The sequence below is a fragment of the Dendrobates tinctorius genome, unplaced genomic scaffold (assembly GCF_039654945.1).
Source record: "Dendrobates tinctorius isolate UK_male_01 unplaced genomic scaffold, ASM3965494v1 ptg000049l, whole genome shotgun sequence".
Classification (NCBI taxonomy): domain Eukaryota; kingdom Metazoa; phylum Chordata; class Amphibia; order Anura; family Dendrobatidae; genus Dendrobates; species Dendrobates tinctorius.
This window is the reverse complement of record NW_027361717.1, coordinates 9545290-9564063: the sequence shown is the minus strand read 5'-3', so window position 1 is coordinate 9564063 and position 18774 is coordinate 9545290. Positions and strand designations below refer to the sequence as shown.

General features: G+C 49.8%; 1 protein-coding gene across 1 annotated transcript in view; it reads left to right on the top strand.

Annotated features, from left to right (window-relative positions):
* The first annotated feature begins 7121 nt into the window (after positions 1-7121).
* The window catches only part of MSL2 (MSL complex subunit 2), a 59022-nt gene continuing 47369 nt past the window's right edge, over positions 7122-18774 (top strand). Inside the window, exon 1 of the mRNA XM_073576495.1 lies at positions 7122-7271. The gene's annotated coding sequence lies outside the window, so the exon portion shown is untranslated. The remainder of the gene's footprint in view (positions 7272-18774) is intronic.

The window sequence follows — 18774 nt, the reverse complement described above, 5'->3', positions numbered from 1 at the left end:
TACGACATTCTGTAATGCTGTAGATAAGCCCCCGATGAAACCTGAAAGATAAGAAAAACATGTTAGATTATACTCACTCGGGGGCGGAGTCAGGGGCGGTGGGTGGCGCATTCCGATCCGGCGCCTCCCATTTTCATACGATGACGTCCTCCTTCTTGCTTCTCCGTCGGCTCCTGCGCAGGCGTACTTTCTCTGCCCTGTTGAGGGCAGAGTAAATTACTTCAGTGCGCAGGCGCCGGGAAAGGTCAGAGAGCACTGGCGCCTGCGCACTGCAGTACTCTGCTCTGCCCTCAATAGGACAGAGGGAGGACATCATCGTATGAAGATGGGAGGCGCCGGATCGGATGGCGACACCCATCGGACCAGACTGAATGCCGGGGTGAGTATAATCTAACGTGTTTTTCTTATCTTTCAGGTTACATCGGGGGCTTATCTACAGCATGCTGTAGATAAGCCTCTCATGGCGGTACTGGCAGCTGATAGGCGAAAAATGGGGTGACAGATCCCCTTAAGAATGGAAAAAACAACAGGATAAGACTGTGATTATGACTCTGGCCACTAGAGGGAGTCAAAACACTGCAAATATTAACAAACAGATAATCAGAGATTACAAATTAGATGTCGGAGACAGAACAGTTAGTCTACATTTTTTTTGCAGTAGGCTCTGTCCTCTTTGCATAACTCTGCTGAACGTGAGCGATTTCTAATCTGCAGAACGAAGCCATTAACCTTTCATTTGACATTGAGTAGTGTCGGATTGGGGTGCCAAGGGCCCACCAGTAACACTGACTTTGGGGGCCCACCTGCATACAAATAATACACTACCCTCGTTCACAAATTTACCTATATCTCTATGTAATAATAAACTGGGTAGTTTTATTAATGAATGATGACGTTGCCTTTTACTATACAAAATCAATTGAATTATGCCAAGTACTTCTCATACAGTGGGGTTAGGGGCCCAGATCTGCCCAGGGGCCCACCGGGGGATTCCCCTGTTACCCTATCGGCCAGTCTGAGCCTGAGTACCGCTCTGTTTGCGATACTGAGCACCGCCCTGTTTGCGATAATAAGCATTACCCTCTATGCACAATGCTACTGCAGAGAGTGAGCAGTCTCTAAATTTCATTGGGAAGCCACTAACCTTCTTTGGGATCCTCCCCTCTCTACCTCGGAGATCAGTGTGTGCGCATGTCGGCTCGGATGCCTCCTGGACTTCGGTTCTGCGCAGTAGGGAATGCAAGCGTTCCGCGGCAATACCGGAAGTCACTTTAGGCTGGTTTCACATTAGCGCTTTTGTGCGCAGCGCATCGTGCGCATGCGCACTGCGCACCTATACTTAACATGACGTGCGCATGGTCTTGCGCATACTTGCGTTTTCGTGCGCATGCGTTTTTTTGTCTTTTGCGCCAGGCGCGCCAGACGCAACATGTTGCATTTTTGGTTCCGCCCTGTCTCGTCAAAAAAACGCATGCGCACGCTTGCGCACGGAATGCGCAAAAACACCACATTGGAGCCTATGGGAACGCTTGCGGTTTTTTGCGCATGCGTTTTTGAGTTAAACAAGTCTAGAATATTCTCTAGACAATGGAAAAAACGTCACACTTAAAAACGCATGCGCATAAAAAACGCCAACGCATGCAAAAAACGCATGCAAAACGCAAACAACGCTGCGTTTTTTTTTACACATCAGCGTGCGCATGACGTTAAAAAAACGCGCGTTTGTTTTGCGTTTTTCTTTGCGTTTTTTATGCGCCCGATGCGCTGCGCAAAAAAACGCTAATGTGAAACTAGCCTTACAAGGGGATGGGCAACGTCAAGCTAACATGCGCCAATAAAACACTGAATGCTGACGTCACATCTAATCAGCGACCCCCATGGACTTTTTAAGGGACACACAGCCAGCTGTTAATCAATGCCCCTTTTTGAAAAAGCATAGAGGAAACGTCGGCTTCGGGGTGGTGGTGCACTGCATATACCTCATAAGGCACTAGCCACCTTGTAAGTATATTGACTTTGATTTGACTTAGGGTGTGTGCAGACGCTGCGGAATCCGCTGCGGATTAATCCGCACGGATTTTGCAAAAACTGCAGATAAACCGCAGGTCAAAAGACCTGCGGATTATCTGCGGTTTTGCCTGCGGATTCACCATCTCCACAATGGTGGAGATAGGAACCCGCTGCGGATTCCGCAGAAATAATTGACATGTCACTTCTTTCTGCGGTTTCAAAACCGCAGCAAATCCGCACGGATTTTTTTTTACCATTCATTTGAATGGTACTGTAGGAATCCGCAGCGTGTGCACATACCCTTACTCCTCTATCATTCCCCTACCAAATCAAGTGCTACGATGGAAATATGATGCCTAGTACTCAAGGCTGACAGTGACCGACCATTTACCACAACCACTAGAGTGTACCTGGATTAAGTAGATCTCTTGCTATGTAACAATGCACTTGCACCTTACAATTAGCTGTCTGAGATTTTGTAGTTTTAGTTAGAGGGAATAACAAATATTTTGCAGCCTCTTTGGAGCCCTATATTAAAAATACAAAAATCACACGTCAATCTGTCTTTACCATATGATATTGGTATATTTTATTCTATTTACCGTCCTCTGGTTACTTGATTACAGCGCATCACTGCTGATACACTGTTGCAACACGGTTCTTTCTGCTTAAATTTTTATCGCTAAAATTTATTTTTTTTTTTAATTCATTAAAATTTAAGTTTTAAATGATACTCGTTTTGCAATGTTTCCATTTTTCTCCTAAAATTTCATTTCTAAGGGGATGTGCTATGATGCTACATATATTCCATGTCTGATGCACAAGAAATCTATTGCACTTCTCTAGATTTAGGGACCAACAAGTTATTATGTTGATAATTTTTCTTTATTCCTGTCAGTTACGTCCTATGTCAGTACGTCCCGTGTCAGTTACTCCCCGTCTCAGTACGTCATCAGTTACTCCCCGTGTCAGTACGTCCCATGTCAGTTACTCCCCGTGTCAGTACGTCCCGTGTCAGTACGTCCCGTGTCAGTACGTCCCGTGTCAGTTACTCCCCGTGTCAGTTACTCCCCGTGTCAGCTACTCCCCGTGTCAGCTACTCCCCGTGTCAGCTACTCCCCGTGTCAGCTACTCCCCGTGTCAGCTACTCCCCGTGTCAGCTACTCCCCGTGTCAGCTACTCCCCGTGTCAGCTACTCCCCGTGTCAGCTACTCCCCGTGTCAGCTACTCCCCGTGTCAGCTACACCCCATGTCAGTTCGTCCCGTGTCAGTACGTCCCGTGTCAGTTACTCCACATGTCAGTTACTCCCCGTGTCAGTACATCCTGTGTCAGCTACATTCTATGTCAGTTCGTCCCGTGTCAGTTACATCCCGTGTCAGTTACTTCCCATGTCAGTTACTCCCCGTGTCAGTACGTCCTGTGTCACTTACTCCCCGTGTCAGCTACTCCCCGTGTCAGTTACATCCCGTGTCAGCTACTCCCCGTGTCAGTACGTCCCGTGTCAGTACGTCCCGTGTCAGTACGTCCCGTGTCAGTACGTCCCGTGTCAGTACGTCCCGTGTCAGTACGTCCCGTGTCAGTACGTCCCGTGTCAGTACGTCCCGTGTCAGTACGTCCCGTGTCAGTACGTCCCGTGTCAGTACGTCCCGTGTCAGTACGTCCCGTGTCAGTACGTCCCGTGTCAGTACGTCCCGTGTCAGCTACTCCCCGTGTCAGCTACTCCCCGTGTCAGCTACTCCCCGTGTCAGCTACTCCCCGTGTCAGCTACTCCCCGTGTCAGCTACTCCCCGTGTCAGCTACTCCCCGTGTCAGCTACTCCCCGTGTCAGCTACTCCCCGTGTCAGCTACACCCCATGTCAGTTTGTCCCGTGTCAGCTATTTCCCGTGTCAGTTACGTCCTGTCAGTTACGCCCCATGTCAGTACGTCCTGTGTCAGTTACACCACATGTCTGTACGTCCTGGGTCAGTTACATCCAGTGTCGGCTATTCCCCGTGTCAGTACGTCCCGTTTCAGTTACTCCCCGTGTCAGTACTTCCCATGCCAGTTACTCCCCGTGTCAGTACTTCCCGTGTCAGTTACTCCCCGTGTCAGCTACACTTCATGTCAGTTCGTCCCGTGTCAGCTATGCCCCATGTCAGTACGTCCTGTGTCAGTTACACCCAGGGGTGGATTAAGGGTAGCCAGGGCCCGGGGCAGTTCAGACTCTGTGGGCCCCCCTCGTCACGTGACGGGGGTCACGAATCGTAGAGCCGCACTCCACATAGAGAATAATGGAGCCTCCAGCACCGACCTCCTCCCACAGAGCCGCACTCCACATAGAGAATAATGGAGCCTCCAGCACCGACCTCCACCCGCAGAGCCGCACTCCACATAGAGAATAATGGGGCCTCCAGCACTGACCTCCACCCGCAGAGCCGCACTCCACATAGAGAATAATGGGGCCTCCAGCACCGACCTCCACCCGCAGAGCCGCACTCCACATAGAGAATAATGGAGCCTCCAGCACCGACCTCCACCCGCAGAGCCGCACTCCACATAGAGAATAATGGGGCCTCCAGCACCGACCTCCACCCGCAGAGCCGCACTCCACATAGAGAATAATGGAGCCTCCAGCACCGACCTCCACCCGCAGAGCCGCACTCCACATAGAGAATAATGGAGCCTCCAGCACCGACCTCCACCCGCAGAGCCGCACTCCACATAGAGAATAATGGGGCCTCCAGCACCGACCTGCACCCGCAGAGCCGCACTTCACATAGAGAATAATGGAGCCTCCGGCACCGACCTCCACCCGCAGAGCCGCACTCCACATAGAGAATAATGGAGCCTCCGGCACCGACCTCCACCCGCAGAGCCGCACTCCACATAGAGAATAATGGAGCCTCCAGCACCGACCTCCACCCGCAGAGCCGCACTCCACATAGAGAATAATGGAGCCTCCAGCACCGACCTCCACCCGCAGAGCCGCACTCCACATAGAGAATAATGGAGCCTCCAGCACCGACCTCCACCCGCAGAGCCGCACTCCACATAGAGAATAATGGAGCCTCCAGCACCGACCTCCACCCGCAGAGCCACACTCCACATAGAGAATAATGGAGCCTCCAGCACCGACCTCCACCCGCAGAGCCGCACTCTACATAGAGAATAATGGAGCCTCCAGCACCGACCTCCACCCGCAGAGCCCCACTCCACATAGAGAATAATGGAGCCTCCAGCACCGACCTCCACCCGCAGAGCCGCACTCCACATAGAGAATAATGGAGCCTCCAGCACCGACCTCCACCTGCAGAGCCGCACTCTACATAGAGAATAATGGAGCCTCCAGCACCGACCTCCACCCGCAGAGCCCCACTCCACATAGAGAATAATGGAGCCTCCAGCACCGACCTCCACCCGCAGAGCCGCACTCCACATAGAGAATAATGGGGCCTCCAGCACCGACCTCCACCCGCAGAGCCGCACTCCACATAGAGAATAATGGGGCCTCCAGCACTGACCTCCACCCGCAGAGCCGCACTCCACATAGAGAATAATGGAGCCTCCAGCACCGACCTCCACCCGCAGAGCCGCACTCCACATAGAGAATAATGGGGCCTCCAGCACCGACCTCCACCCGCAGAGCCGCACTCCACATAGAGAATAATGGAGCCTCCAGCACCGACCTCCACCCGCAGAGCCGCACTCCACATAGAGAATAATGGAGCCTCCAGCACCGACCTCCACCCGCAGAGCCGCACTCCACATAGAGAATAATGGAGCCTCCAGCACCGACCTCCACCCGCAGAGCCGCACTCCACATAGAGAATAATGGGGCCTCCAGCACCGACCTGCACCCGCAGAGCCGCACTTCACATAGAGAATAATGGAGCCTCCGGCACCGACCTCCACCCGCAGAGCCGCACTCCACATAGAGAATAATGGAGCCTCCAGCACCGACCTCCACCCGCAGAGCCGCACTCCACATAGAGAATAATGGAGCCTCCAGCACCGACCTCCACCCGCAGAGCCGCACTCCACATAGAGAATAATGGGGCCTCTAGCACCGACCTCCACCCGCAGAGCCGCACTCCACATAGAGAATAATGGAGCCTCCAGCACCGACCTCCACCCGCAGAGCCACACTCCACATAGAGAATAATGGAGCCTCCAGCACCGACCTCCACCCGCAGAGCCACACTCCACATAGAGAATAATGGAGCCTCCAGCACTGACCTCCACCCGCAGAGCCGCACTCCACATAGAGAATAATGGAGCCTCCAGCACCGACCTCCACCCGCAGAGCCGCACTCCACATAGAGAATAATGGAGCCTCCAGCACCGACCTCCACCCGCAGAGCCGCACTCCACATACATGGCTGCTCTCAGTGCTGTGCGCACAGGACCTGTGATGAGGTCACAGGAGGGGAGGAGACAGGGGTCACATGATCGGGGGCCCTGACACCTTACCTCCTGTGATCTCATCACAAGCCTTTGCACGCTACCAGCAGCATCAGCGTTCACGCTACTTGTAGATGCTGCTGGTAGCAGAGCACATAATGCCGCCCCCACGGTCACTCACTTTTAGGTGGGGAGAAGATGGAGTGCCATTGCAGCAGCCAGCAGGAATGTGGTGGGGGCCCCCTTAGAAGCTCTTGTGGTGGGGGCCCCGGGGCTGAAGCCCCGCCTGCCCTGCCTATAATCCGGCCCTGCGCGGTGGCGGATTATAATGGGGCAATTTACTGGCCTGGGCTGTGGGCCCCTTAACCCCACTGGGCCCGGGGCAACTGCCCAAATTGACCTCATTATAATCCGCCACTGGTTACACCCCATGTCAATACGTCCTGTGTCAGTTACGCCCCATGTCAGTATGTCCTGTGTCAGTTACGCCCCATGTCAGTACGTCCCGTGTCGGCTATTCTCCGTGTCAGTAAGTCCCGTGTCAGTACGTCCCATGTCAGTTACGCCCCATGTCAGTACGTCCTGTGACACAGTCTGGTGAAGCCACAGGGTAATATAACCTAATACTATACTATAGGCATGTAACCGGCCTACACCGCCCCCTACACGTGCTATACGGCACAGCCCGAAGACTGGCTCCTCCCAGACACGTGATTGATCACATGGCCTGACGTCATCAAAGCTCCTATCTTGTTTTCTGTGGTCTGTGTGGAGGATAAAGACGCGCAAGACGGCAGCAGCGTTGTGGAAATCGTTAGTGGGCAGGTGCTGGGACTTGTAGTTCCTCACCGGTTTGACTAATCTATTCCTTGTGTATAGGTGAGAAACTACATGGCCACTCTCCCGTGTGGAGTTCACATGCTTGTGCCATTAGTGATGTACAGTCTGCTGGTTATATGGAGTCTCACCTCCAGCTCTATAAAGGGGAAAGCAGAGGCGTAGCTAGGGGTTTAGCTCAGAGGGGGGGCGAAACATCTGAGTTGGCGCCTAACCAGGTAACCCTGATTACAACTATAGTGGCACACCCTAATTGTCAGCATAGGGGAACTTGCTGATGACCATGGTATTACTGAAAATAAATCTCTATAAAAAAAACACTGTTATTACTGCCATATGGTGCTAGATATCTCTGCTGCAAAACATACAGGAGTTTACACTACAGGTATAAATAGTGACTTACAGGTGATGGACTTTCTGATGTAAACATTCACTTTTCCTGTCTTTTCCATCTGGCCCAGACCATCATGACAACTTCTTCAGCCAGGTCTCAGCTGCACAGATTAAAACAAAGACACATATGATTTCTCACTTTTCCAGCATCGTTCCCATCTATTCCCTGCCTGCACAAACTTCTCATCCTACTGATACTGCCACCTTTGACAGTCACAAAACTCTGAGCGCCCCATAACAATAATGTTTCTTAAGTGCCCACTTAACGTTTAATATTGTCCCGAGTCCCAAAATGTACAGCTCCCCTATACACAGTATAAGGGACTCCCAGATCCACTATACACAGTATATTTCCCCTACAGCTCCCCTAAATAAAATATGGGTGGCCCACAGCTTCCATATATACAGTATTATGGGCCCACATGTTCCCTATACACAGTATGGTGAGTCCACAGCTCCTCCATGCACAGTATGAAGAGCCTACAGCTTCCCTATACTTAGCAGGGTGGGTCCACAGCTCTCCTATACACGGTATGAGGGGCCCACAGTTGCCCTATAAGCAATATGATGGGCCCACTGCTCTCTAAAACACAATATAATGAACTCCACAGTAGTCATCACAGTGGATAAAGGCCCCCACAGTAACACCGCACTATATAATGACCTCCACACTGTCTAATGGCTCCCACAGTAAGTCCAATACTATATATTGGCCCTCACACTTTATATTAGCCTCTACAGTAGTCTCCACACTATATGATGGCCAATAACTGTAGAATAGCACCCATATTAGCTCTCACATTGTACAATGGCCCTACAGTAGTCCCCATACTTTATATTGGCTCCCACACTGTATGAGGGCCTCTCACAGTAGTTTCCATATTAGCCCCCAAGCTGTATGATGGACCTCTCATTAGCGCCCAAACTGTATAAAGGCCCAAACAGTAGTCCTTACACTCTATAATGGCCCCCACACCATATGACAGCCCCCCTGAAATTGTATTCACATTGGACTAAATGGATTGTGAATATAATGTAATTCTTGTTATATACCTCTCTTGAGTGCTGAGTTCTACTTATATTAACATTTAATAAAGTCCCCTGAGTCCCCCATGTACAGTAATAATGGCCCTTGTATCGGTGATGTGAGCAGGTGGTCATGTGACGGCAAGTATACAAGTATACATGTGTCGACTGCACTCTTTTGGCTTCTCGCAATTCTTTTGTATTGAAAGATGCCCAACGTGTCTAGTCAGCATGTGCAAGTAGCAAACGTGCACTTGCATGACTGCCTGTTCGCACCTGATCGGACTCATGGCAGCAGACCAGCGTTGGACTGGAGCACCTAGGGCCCAACAGAGAAAATCAATCTTGGGGCCCACTATGTAGCTACATAGAGATAAATACAAGACCACCAATTGTGCGGTAAAACACGCTAATATCCGGATATAATATAAGGTAGTACATGTCTGAATTATGTAGCAGGAGTTGGGGTAGCCCCCTCATAGAATATAAAGCAGCCCCCTGATATAGTATAATGCAGCCTCCTCACAGAATACAGTATATTATGCAGCCATCTAATAGAATATAGCCCTCTCATAGGGTATAATGCTGCCACCTCATAGGGTATAATGCACCCCCTCATAGGGTATAATGAACCCCCTCATAGGGTATAATGCTGCCCCCTCATAGGGTATAATGCTGCTTCCTCATAGGGTATAATGAACCCCCTCATAGGGTATAATGAACCCCCTCATAGGGTATAATGTTGCCCCCTCATAGGGTATAATGCACCCCCTCATAGAATAAACTGCTGCCCCCCTCATAGGGTATAATGCACCCCCTCATAGGGTATAATGCTGCCCCCCTCATACGGTATAATGCTGCCACCTCTTAGGGTATAATGCTGCCACCTCATAGGGTATAATGCTGCCTCCTCATAGGGTATAATGCTGCCTCCTCATAGGGTATAATGCTGCCTCCTCATAGGGTATAATGCTGCCTCCTCATAGGGTATAATGCTGCCCCCTCATAGGGTATAATGCTGCCCCCTCATAGGGTATAATGCTGCCTCCTCATAGGGTATAATGCTGCCTCCTCATAGGGAAAAATGCTGCCTCCTCATAGGGTATAATGCTGCCTCCTCATAGGGTATAATGCTGCCCCCTCATAGGATATAATGCTGCCTCCTCATAGGGTATAATGCTGCCTCCTCATAGGGTATAATGCTGCCTCCTCATAGGGTATAATGCTGCCTCCTCATAGGGTATAATGCTGCCTCCTCATAGGGTATAATGCTGCCTCCTCATAGGGTATAATGCTGCCCCCTCATAGGGTATAATGCTGCCCCCTCATAGGGTATAATGCTGCCTCCTCATAGGGTATAATGCTGCCTCCTCATAGGGTATAATGCTGCCCCCTCATAGGGTATAATGCTGCCCCCTCATAGGGTATAATGCTGCCTCCTCATAGGGAAAAATGCTGCCTCCTCATAGGGTATAATGCTGCCTCCTCATAGGGTATAATGCTGCCTCCTCATAGGGTATAATGCTGCCCCCTCATAGGGTATAATGCTGCCCCCTCATAGGGTATAATGCTGCCTCCTCATAGGGTATAATGCTGCCTCCTCACAGGGTATAATGCTGCCTCCTCATAGGGTATAATGCTGCCTCCTCATAGGGTATAATGCTGCCTCCTCATAGGGTATAATGCTGCCTCCTCATAGGGTATAATGCTGCCTCCTCATAGGGTATAATGCTGCCTTCTCATAGGGTATAATGCTGCCTCCTCACAGGGTATAATGCTGCCTCCTCACAGGGTATAATGCTGCCCCCTCATAGGGTATAATGCTGCCTCCTCATAGGGTATAATGCTGCCTCCTCATAGGGTATAATGCTGCCTCCTCACAGGGTATAATGCTGCCCCCTCATAGGGTATAATGCTGCCTCCTCATAGGGTATAATGCTGCCTCCTCATAGGGTATAATGCTGCCCCCTCATAGGGTATAATGCTGCCTCCTCATAGGGTATAATGCTGCCTCCTCATAGGGTATAATGCTGCCTCCTCATAGGGTATAATGCTGCCCCCTCATAGGGTATAATGCTGTCCCCTCATAGGGTATAATGCTGCCTCCTCATAGGGTATAATGCTGCCTCCTCATAGGGTATAATGCTGCCTCCTCATAGGGTATAACGCTGCCTCCTCATAGGGTATAATGCTGCCTCCTCATAGTGTATAATGCACCCCCTCATAGGGTATAATGCTGCCCCCCTCATAGGGTATAATGCTGCCTCCTCATAGGGTATAACGCTGCCTCCTCATAGGTTATAATGCTGCCTCCTCATAGGGTATAATGCTGCCTCCTCATAGGGTATAATGAACCCTCTTATAGGGTATAATGCTGCCCCCTCATAGGGTATAATGCTGCCTCCTCATAGGGTATAATGCTGCCCCCTCATAGGGTATAATGCTGCCCCCTCATAGGGTATAATGCTGCCTCCTCATAGGGTATAATGCTGCCTCCTCATAGGGTATAATGCTGCCCCCTCATAGGGTATAATGCTGCCCCCTCATAGGGTATAATGCTGCCTCCTTATAGGGTATAATGCTGCCTCCTCATAGGGTATAATGCTGCCTCCTCATAGTGTATAATGCACCCCCTCATAGGGTATAATGCTGCCCCCCTCATAGGGTATAATGCTGCCTCCTCATAGGGTATAATGAACTTTCTTATAGGGTATAATGCTGCCCCCTCATAGGGTATAATGCTGCCTCCTCATAGGGTATAATGCTGCCCCCTCATAGGGTATAATGCTGCCCCCTCATAGGGTATAATGCTGCCTCCTCATAGGGTATAATGCTGCCTCCTCATAGGGTATAATGCTGCCACCTGATAGGGTATAACGCTGCCCCCTCATAGGGTATAATGCTGCCTCCTCATAGTGTATAATGCACCCCCTCATAGGGTATAATGCTTCCCCCCTCATAGGGTATAATGCTGCCTCCTCATAGGGTATAACGCTGCCTCCTCATAGGGTATAATGCTGCCTTCTCATAGGGTATAATGAACCCTCTTATAGGGTATAATGCTGGCCCCTCATAGGGCATAATGCTGCCCCCTCATAGCATATAATGCTGCCTCCTCATAGGGTATAAGGCACCTCCTCATAGGGTATAATGCTGCCTCCACATAGGGTATAATGAAACCCCTCATAGGGTATAATGCTGCCCCCTCATAAGGTATAATGCTGCCCCCTCATAGGGTATAATGCACCCTTCATAGAATAAAATGCTGCCCCCCTCATAGGGTATAATGCACCCCCTCATAGGGTATAATGCTGCCTCCTCATAGGGTATAATGCTGCCTCCTCATAGGGTATAATGCACCCCCTCATAGGGTATAATGCTGCCCCCCTCATAGGGTATAATGCTGCCTCCTCATAGGGTATAATGAACCCTCTTATAGGGTATAATGCTGCCCCCTCATAGGGTATAATGCTGCCTCCTCATAGGGTATAATGCTGCCCCCTCATAGGGTATAATGCTGCCCCCTCATAGGGTATAATGCTGCCTCCTCATAGGGTATAATGCTGCCTCCTCATAGGGTATAATGCTGCCACCTGATAGGGTATAACGCTGCCCCCTCAAAGGGTATAATGCTGCCTCCTCTTAGTGTATAATGCACCCCCTCATAGGGTATAATGCTGCCCCCCTCATAGGGTATAATGCTGCCTCCTCATAGGGTATAACGCTGCCCCCTCATAGGGTATAATGCTGCCCCCTCATAGGGTATAATGCTGCCTCCTCATAGGGTATAATGCACCTCCTCATAGGGTATAATGCTGCCTCCTCATAGGGTATAATGAACACCCTCATAGGGTATAATGCTGCCCCCTCATAAGGTATAATGCTGCCCCCTCAAAGGGTATAATGCACCCATCATAGAATAAAATGCTGCCCCCCTCATAGGGTATAATGCACCCCCTCATAGGGTATAATACTGCCCCCCTCATACGGTATAATGCTGCCCCCTCGTAGTGTATAATGCTGCCTCCTAATAGGGTATAATGCTGCCTCCTCATAGGGTATAATGCTGCCTCCTCATAGGGTATAATGCTGCCCCCTCATAGGGTATAATGCTGCCTCCTCATAGGGTATAATGCTGCCTCCTCATAGGGTATAATGCTGCCTCCTCATAGGGTATAACGCTGCCTCCTCATAGGGTATAATGCTGCCTCCTCATAGGGTATAATGCTGCCTCCTCATAGTGTATAATGCACCCCCTCATAGGGTATAATGCTGCCCCCCTCATAGGGTATAATGCTGCCTCCTCATAGGGTATAATGAACCCTCTTATAGGGTATAATGCTGCCACCTCATAGGGTATAATGCTGCCTCCTCATAGGGTATAATGCTGCCCCCTCATAGGGTATAATGCTGCCTCCTCATAGGGTATAATGCTGCCCCCTCATAGGGTATAATGCTGCCTCCTCATAGGGTATAATGCTGTCTCCTCATAGGGTATAATGCTGCCTCCTCATAGGGTATAACGCTGCCCCCTCATAGGGTATAATGCTGCCTCCTCATAGTGTATAATGCACCCCCTCATAGGGTATAATGCTGCCCCCCTCATAGGGTATAACGCTGCCTCCTCATAGGGTATAACGCTGCCTCCTCATAGGGTATAATGCTGCCTTCTCATAGGGTATAATGAACCCACTTATAGGGTATAATGCTGCCCCCTCATAGGGTATAATGCTGCCCCCTCATAGGGTATAATGCTGCCTCCTCATAGGGTATAATGCACCTCCTCATAGGGTATAATGCTGCCTCCTCATAGGGTATAATGAACCCCCTCATAGGGTATAGTGCTGCCCCCTCAAAAGGTATAATGCTGCCCCCTCATAGAATAAAATGCTGCCCCCTTCATAGGGTATAATACACCCCCTCATAGGGTATAATGCTGCCCCCCTCATACGGTATAATGCTGCCCCCTCATAGGGTATAATGCTGCCTCCTCATAGGGTATAATGCTGCCTCCTCATAGGGTATAATGCTGCCTTCTCATAGGGTATAATGCTGCCTCCTCATAGGGTATAATGCTGCCTCCTCATAGGGTATAATGCTGCCCCCTCATAGGGTATAATGCTGCCTCCTCATAGGGTATAATGCTGCCTCCTCATAGGGTATAATGCTGCCTCCTCATAGGGTATAATGCTGCCTCCTCATAGGGTATAATGCTGCCTCCTGATAGGGTATAATGAACCCTCTTATAGGGTATAATGCTGCCCCCTCATAGGGTATAATGCTGCCTCCTCATAGGGTATAATGCTGCCCCCTCATAGGGTATAATGCTGCCCCCTCATAGGGTATAATGCTGCCTACTCATAGGGTATAATGCTGCCTCCTCATAGGGTATAATACTGCCCCCCTCATAGGGTATAATGCTGCCTCCTCATAGGGTATAATGAACCCTCTTATAGGGTATAATGCTGCCCCCTCATAGGGTATAATGCTGCCTCCTCATAGGGTATAATGCTGCCCTCTCATAGGGTATAATGCTGCCCCCTCTTAGGGTATAATGCTGCCTCCTCATAGGGTATAATGCTGCCTCCTCATAGGGTATAATGCTGCCACCTGATAGGGTATAACGCTGTCCCCTCATAGGGTATAATGCTGCCTCCTCATAGTGTATAATGCACCCCCTCATAGGGTATAATGCTGCCCCCCTCATAGGGTATAATGCTGCCTCCTCATAGGGTATAACGCTGCCTCCTCATAGGGTATAATGCTGCCTTCTCATAGGGTATAATGAACCCTCTTATAGGGTATAATGCTGCCCCCTCATAGGGTATAATGCTGCCCCCTCATAGGGTATAATGCTGCCTCCTCATAGGGTATAATGCTGCCCCCTCATAGGGTATAATGCTGCCTCCTCATAGGGTATAATGCACCTCCTCATAGGGTATAATGCTGCCTCCTCATAGGTATAATGAACCCCCTCATAGGGTATAATGCTGCCCCCTCATAAGGTATAATGCTGCCCCCTCATAGGGTATAATGCACCCCTCATAGAATAACTTGCTGCCCCCCTCATAGGGTATAATGCTGCCCCCCTCATAGGGTATAATGCACCCCCTCATAGGGTATAATGCTGCCCCCCTCATAGGGTATAATGCACCCCCTCATAGGGTATAATGCTGCCCCCTCATAGGGTATAATGCTGCCTCCTCATAGGGTATAATGCTGCCCCCTCATAGGGTATAACGCTGCCTCCTGATAGGGTATAACGCTGCCTCCTCATAGGGTATAACGCTGCCCCCTCATAGGGTATAATGCTGCCCCCTCATAGGGTATAATGCTGCCTCCTCATAGGGTATAATGCTGCCTCCTCATAGGGTATAATGCTGCCTCCTCATAGGGTATAACGCTGCCCCCTCATAGGGTATAATGCTGCCTCCTCATAGTGTATAATGCACCCCCTCATAGGGTATAATGCTGCCCCCCTCATAGGGTATAATGCTGCCTCCTCATAGGGTATAATGAACCCTCTTATAGGGTATAATGCTGCCCCCTCATAGGGTATAATGCTGCCTCCTCATAGGGTATAATGCTGCCCCCTCATAGGGTATAATGCTGCCCCCTCATAGGGTATAATGCTGCCTCCTCATAGGGTATAATGCTGCCTCCTCATAGGGTATAATGCTGCCACCTGATAGGGTATAACGCTGCCCCCTCATAGGGTATAATGCTGCCTCCTCATAGTGTGTAATGCACCCCCTCATAGGGTATAATGCTGCCCCCCTCATAGGGTATAATGCTGCCTCCTCATAGGGTATAACGCTGCCTCCTCATAGGGTATAATGAACCCTCTTATAGGGTATAATACTGGCCCCTCATAGGGTATAATGCTGCCCCCTAATAGGATATAATGCTGCCTCCTCATAGGGTATAATGCACCTCCTCATAGGGTATAATGCTGCCTCCTCATAGGGTATAATGAACCCCCTCATAGGATATAATGCTGCCCCCTCATAAGGTATAATGCTGCCCCCTCATAGGGTATAATGCACCCCTCATAGAATAAAATGCTGCCTCCTCATAGGGTATAATGCTGCCTCCTCATAGTGTATAATGCACCCCCTCATAGGGTATAATGCTGCCCCCCTCATAGGGTATAATGCTGCCTCATAGGGTATAATGAACCCTCTTATAGGGTATAATGCTGCCCCCTCATAGGGTATAATGCTGCCTCCTCATAGGGTATAATGCTGCCCCCTCATAGGGTATAATGCTGCCCCCTCATAGGGTATAATGCTGCCTCCTCATAGGGTATAATGCTGCCACCTGATAGGGTATAACGCTTCCCCCTCATAGGGTATAATGCTGCCTCCTCATAGTGTATAATGCACCCCCTCATAGGGTATAATGCTGCCCCCCTCATAGGGTAAAATGCTGCCTCCTCATAGGGTATAACGCTGCCTCCTCATAGGGTATAATGAACCCTCTTATAGGGTATAATGCTGCCCCCTCATAGGGTATAATGCTGCCCCCTCATAGGGTATAATGCTGCCTCCTCATAGGGTATAATGCACCTCATCATAGGGTATAATGCTGCCTCCTCATAGGGTATAATGAACCCCCTCATAGGGTATAATGCTGCCCCCTCATAAGGTATAATGCTGCCCCCTCATAGGGTATAATGCACCCATCATAGAATAAAATGCTGCCCCCCTCATAGGGTATAATGCACCCCCTCATAGGGTATAATGCTGCCTCCTAATAGGGTATAATGCTGCCTCCTCATAGGGTATAATGCTGCCTCCTCATAGGGTATAATGCTGCCCCCTCATAGGGTATAATGCTGCCTCCTCATAGGGTATAATGCTGCCTCCTCATAGGGTATAATGCTGCCTCCTCATAGGGTATAACGCTGCCTCCTCATAGGGTATAATGCTGCCTCCTCATAGGGTATAATGCTGCCTCCTCATAGTGTATAATGCACCCCCTCATAGGGTATAATGCTGCCCCCCTCATAGGGTATAATGCTGCCTCCTCATAGGGTATAATGAACCCTCTTATAGGGTATAATGCTGCCCCCTCATAGGGTATAATGCTGCCCCCTCATAGGGTGTAATGCTGCCCCCTCATAGGGTGTAATGCTGCCCCCTCATAGGGTATAATGCTGCCTCCTCATAGGGTATAATGCTGCCTCCTCATAGGGTATAATGCTGCCTCTTCATAGGGTATAACGCTGCCCCCTCATAGGGTATAATGCTGCCCCTCTCATAGGGTATAATGCTGCCTCCTCATAGGGTATAACGCTGCCTCCTCATAGGGTATAACGCTGCCTCCTCATAGGGTATAATGCTGCCTTCTCATAGGGTATAATGAACCCACTTATAGGGTATAATGCTGCCCCCTCATAGGGTATAATGCTGCCCCCTCATAGGGTATAATGCTGCCTCCTCATAGGGTATAATGCACCTCCTCATAGGGTATAATGCTGCCTCCTCATAGGGTATAATGAACCCCCTCATAGGGTATAATGCTGCCCCCTCATAAGGTATAATGCTGCCCCCTCATAGAATAAAATGCTGTCCCCCTCATAGGGTATAATGCACCCCCTCATAGGGTATAATGCTGCCCCCCTCATACGGTATAATGCTGCCCCCTCATAGGGTATAATGCTGCCTCCTCATAGGGTATAATGCTGCCTCCTCATAGGGTATAATGCTGCCTCCTCATAGGGTATAATGCTGCCCCCTCATAGGGTATAATGCTGCCTCCTCATAGGGTATAATGCTGCCTCCTCATAGGGTATAATGCACCCCCTCATAGGGTATAATGCTGCCCCCCTCATAGGGTATAATGCTGCCTCCCTCATAGGGTATAATGCTGCCTCCGCATAGGGTATAACGCTGCCTCCTCATAGGGTATAATGCTGCCTCCTCATAGGGTATAATGAACCCTCTTATAGGGTATAATGCTGCCCCCTCATAGGGTATAATGCTGCCCCCTCATAGGGTATAATGCTGCCCCCTCATAGGGTATAATGCTGCCTCCTCATAGGGTATAATGCTGCCTCCTCATAGGGTATAATGCTGCCTCCTCATAGCGTATAACGCTACCCCCTCATAGGGTATAATGCTGCCTCCTCATAGTGTATAATGCACCCCCTCATAGGGTATAATGCTGCCCCCCTCATAGGATATAATGCTGCCTCCTCATAGGGTATAACGCTGCCTCCTCATAGGGTATAATGCTGCTTCTTCATAGGGTATAATGAACCCTCTTATAGGGTATAATGCTGCCCCCTCATAGGGTATAATGCTGCCCCCTCATAGGGTATAATGCTGCCCCCTCATAGGGTATAATGCTGCCCCCTCATAGGGTATAATGCTGCCTCCTCATAGGGTATAATGCACCTCCTCATAGGGTATAATGCTGCCTCCTCATAGGGTATAATGAACCCCCTCATAGGGTATAATGCTGCCCCCTCATAAGGTATAATGCTGCCCCCTCATAGGGTATAATGCTGCCCCCTCATAGGGTATAATGCTGCCTCCTCATAGGGTATAATGCTGCCTCCTCATAGGGTATAATGCTGCCTCCTCATAGGGTATAATGCTGCCTCCTCATAGGGTAGAATGCTGCCTCCTCATAGGGTATAACGCTGCCCCCTCATAGGGTATAATGCTGCCTCGTCATAGTGTATAATGCACCCCCTCATAGGGTATAATGCTGCCCCCCTCATAGGGTATAATGCTGCCTCCTCATAGGGTATAACGCTGCCTCCTCATAGGGTATAATGCTGCTTCCTCATAGGGTATAATGAACCCTCTTATAGGGTATAATGCTGCCCCCTCATAGGGTATAATGCTGCCCCCTCATAGGGTATAATGCTGCCTCCTCATAGGGTATAATGCTGCCCCCTCATAGGGTATAATGCTGCCACCTCATAGGGTATAATGCACCTCCTCATTGTCATGATCTGAAGTGATCTGACAGTTTTAAATCACTGGGTGAACTTTTTTTACTTTGGAAAGTTCCAAGGTGTCTTGACTGTCCCCGGTGGTGGTTTTGATATTGCACTTTAGGTTTTGTGCACTTAATCACGTATCAGGTGTTACACCCTATAAAGGTGTGCTAG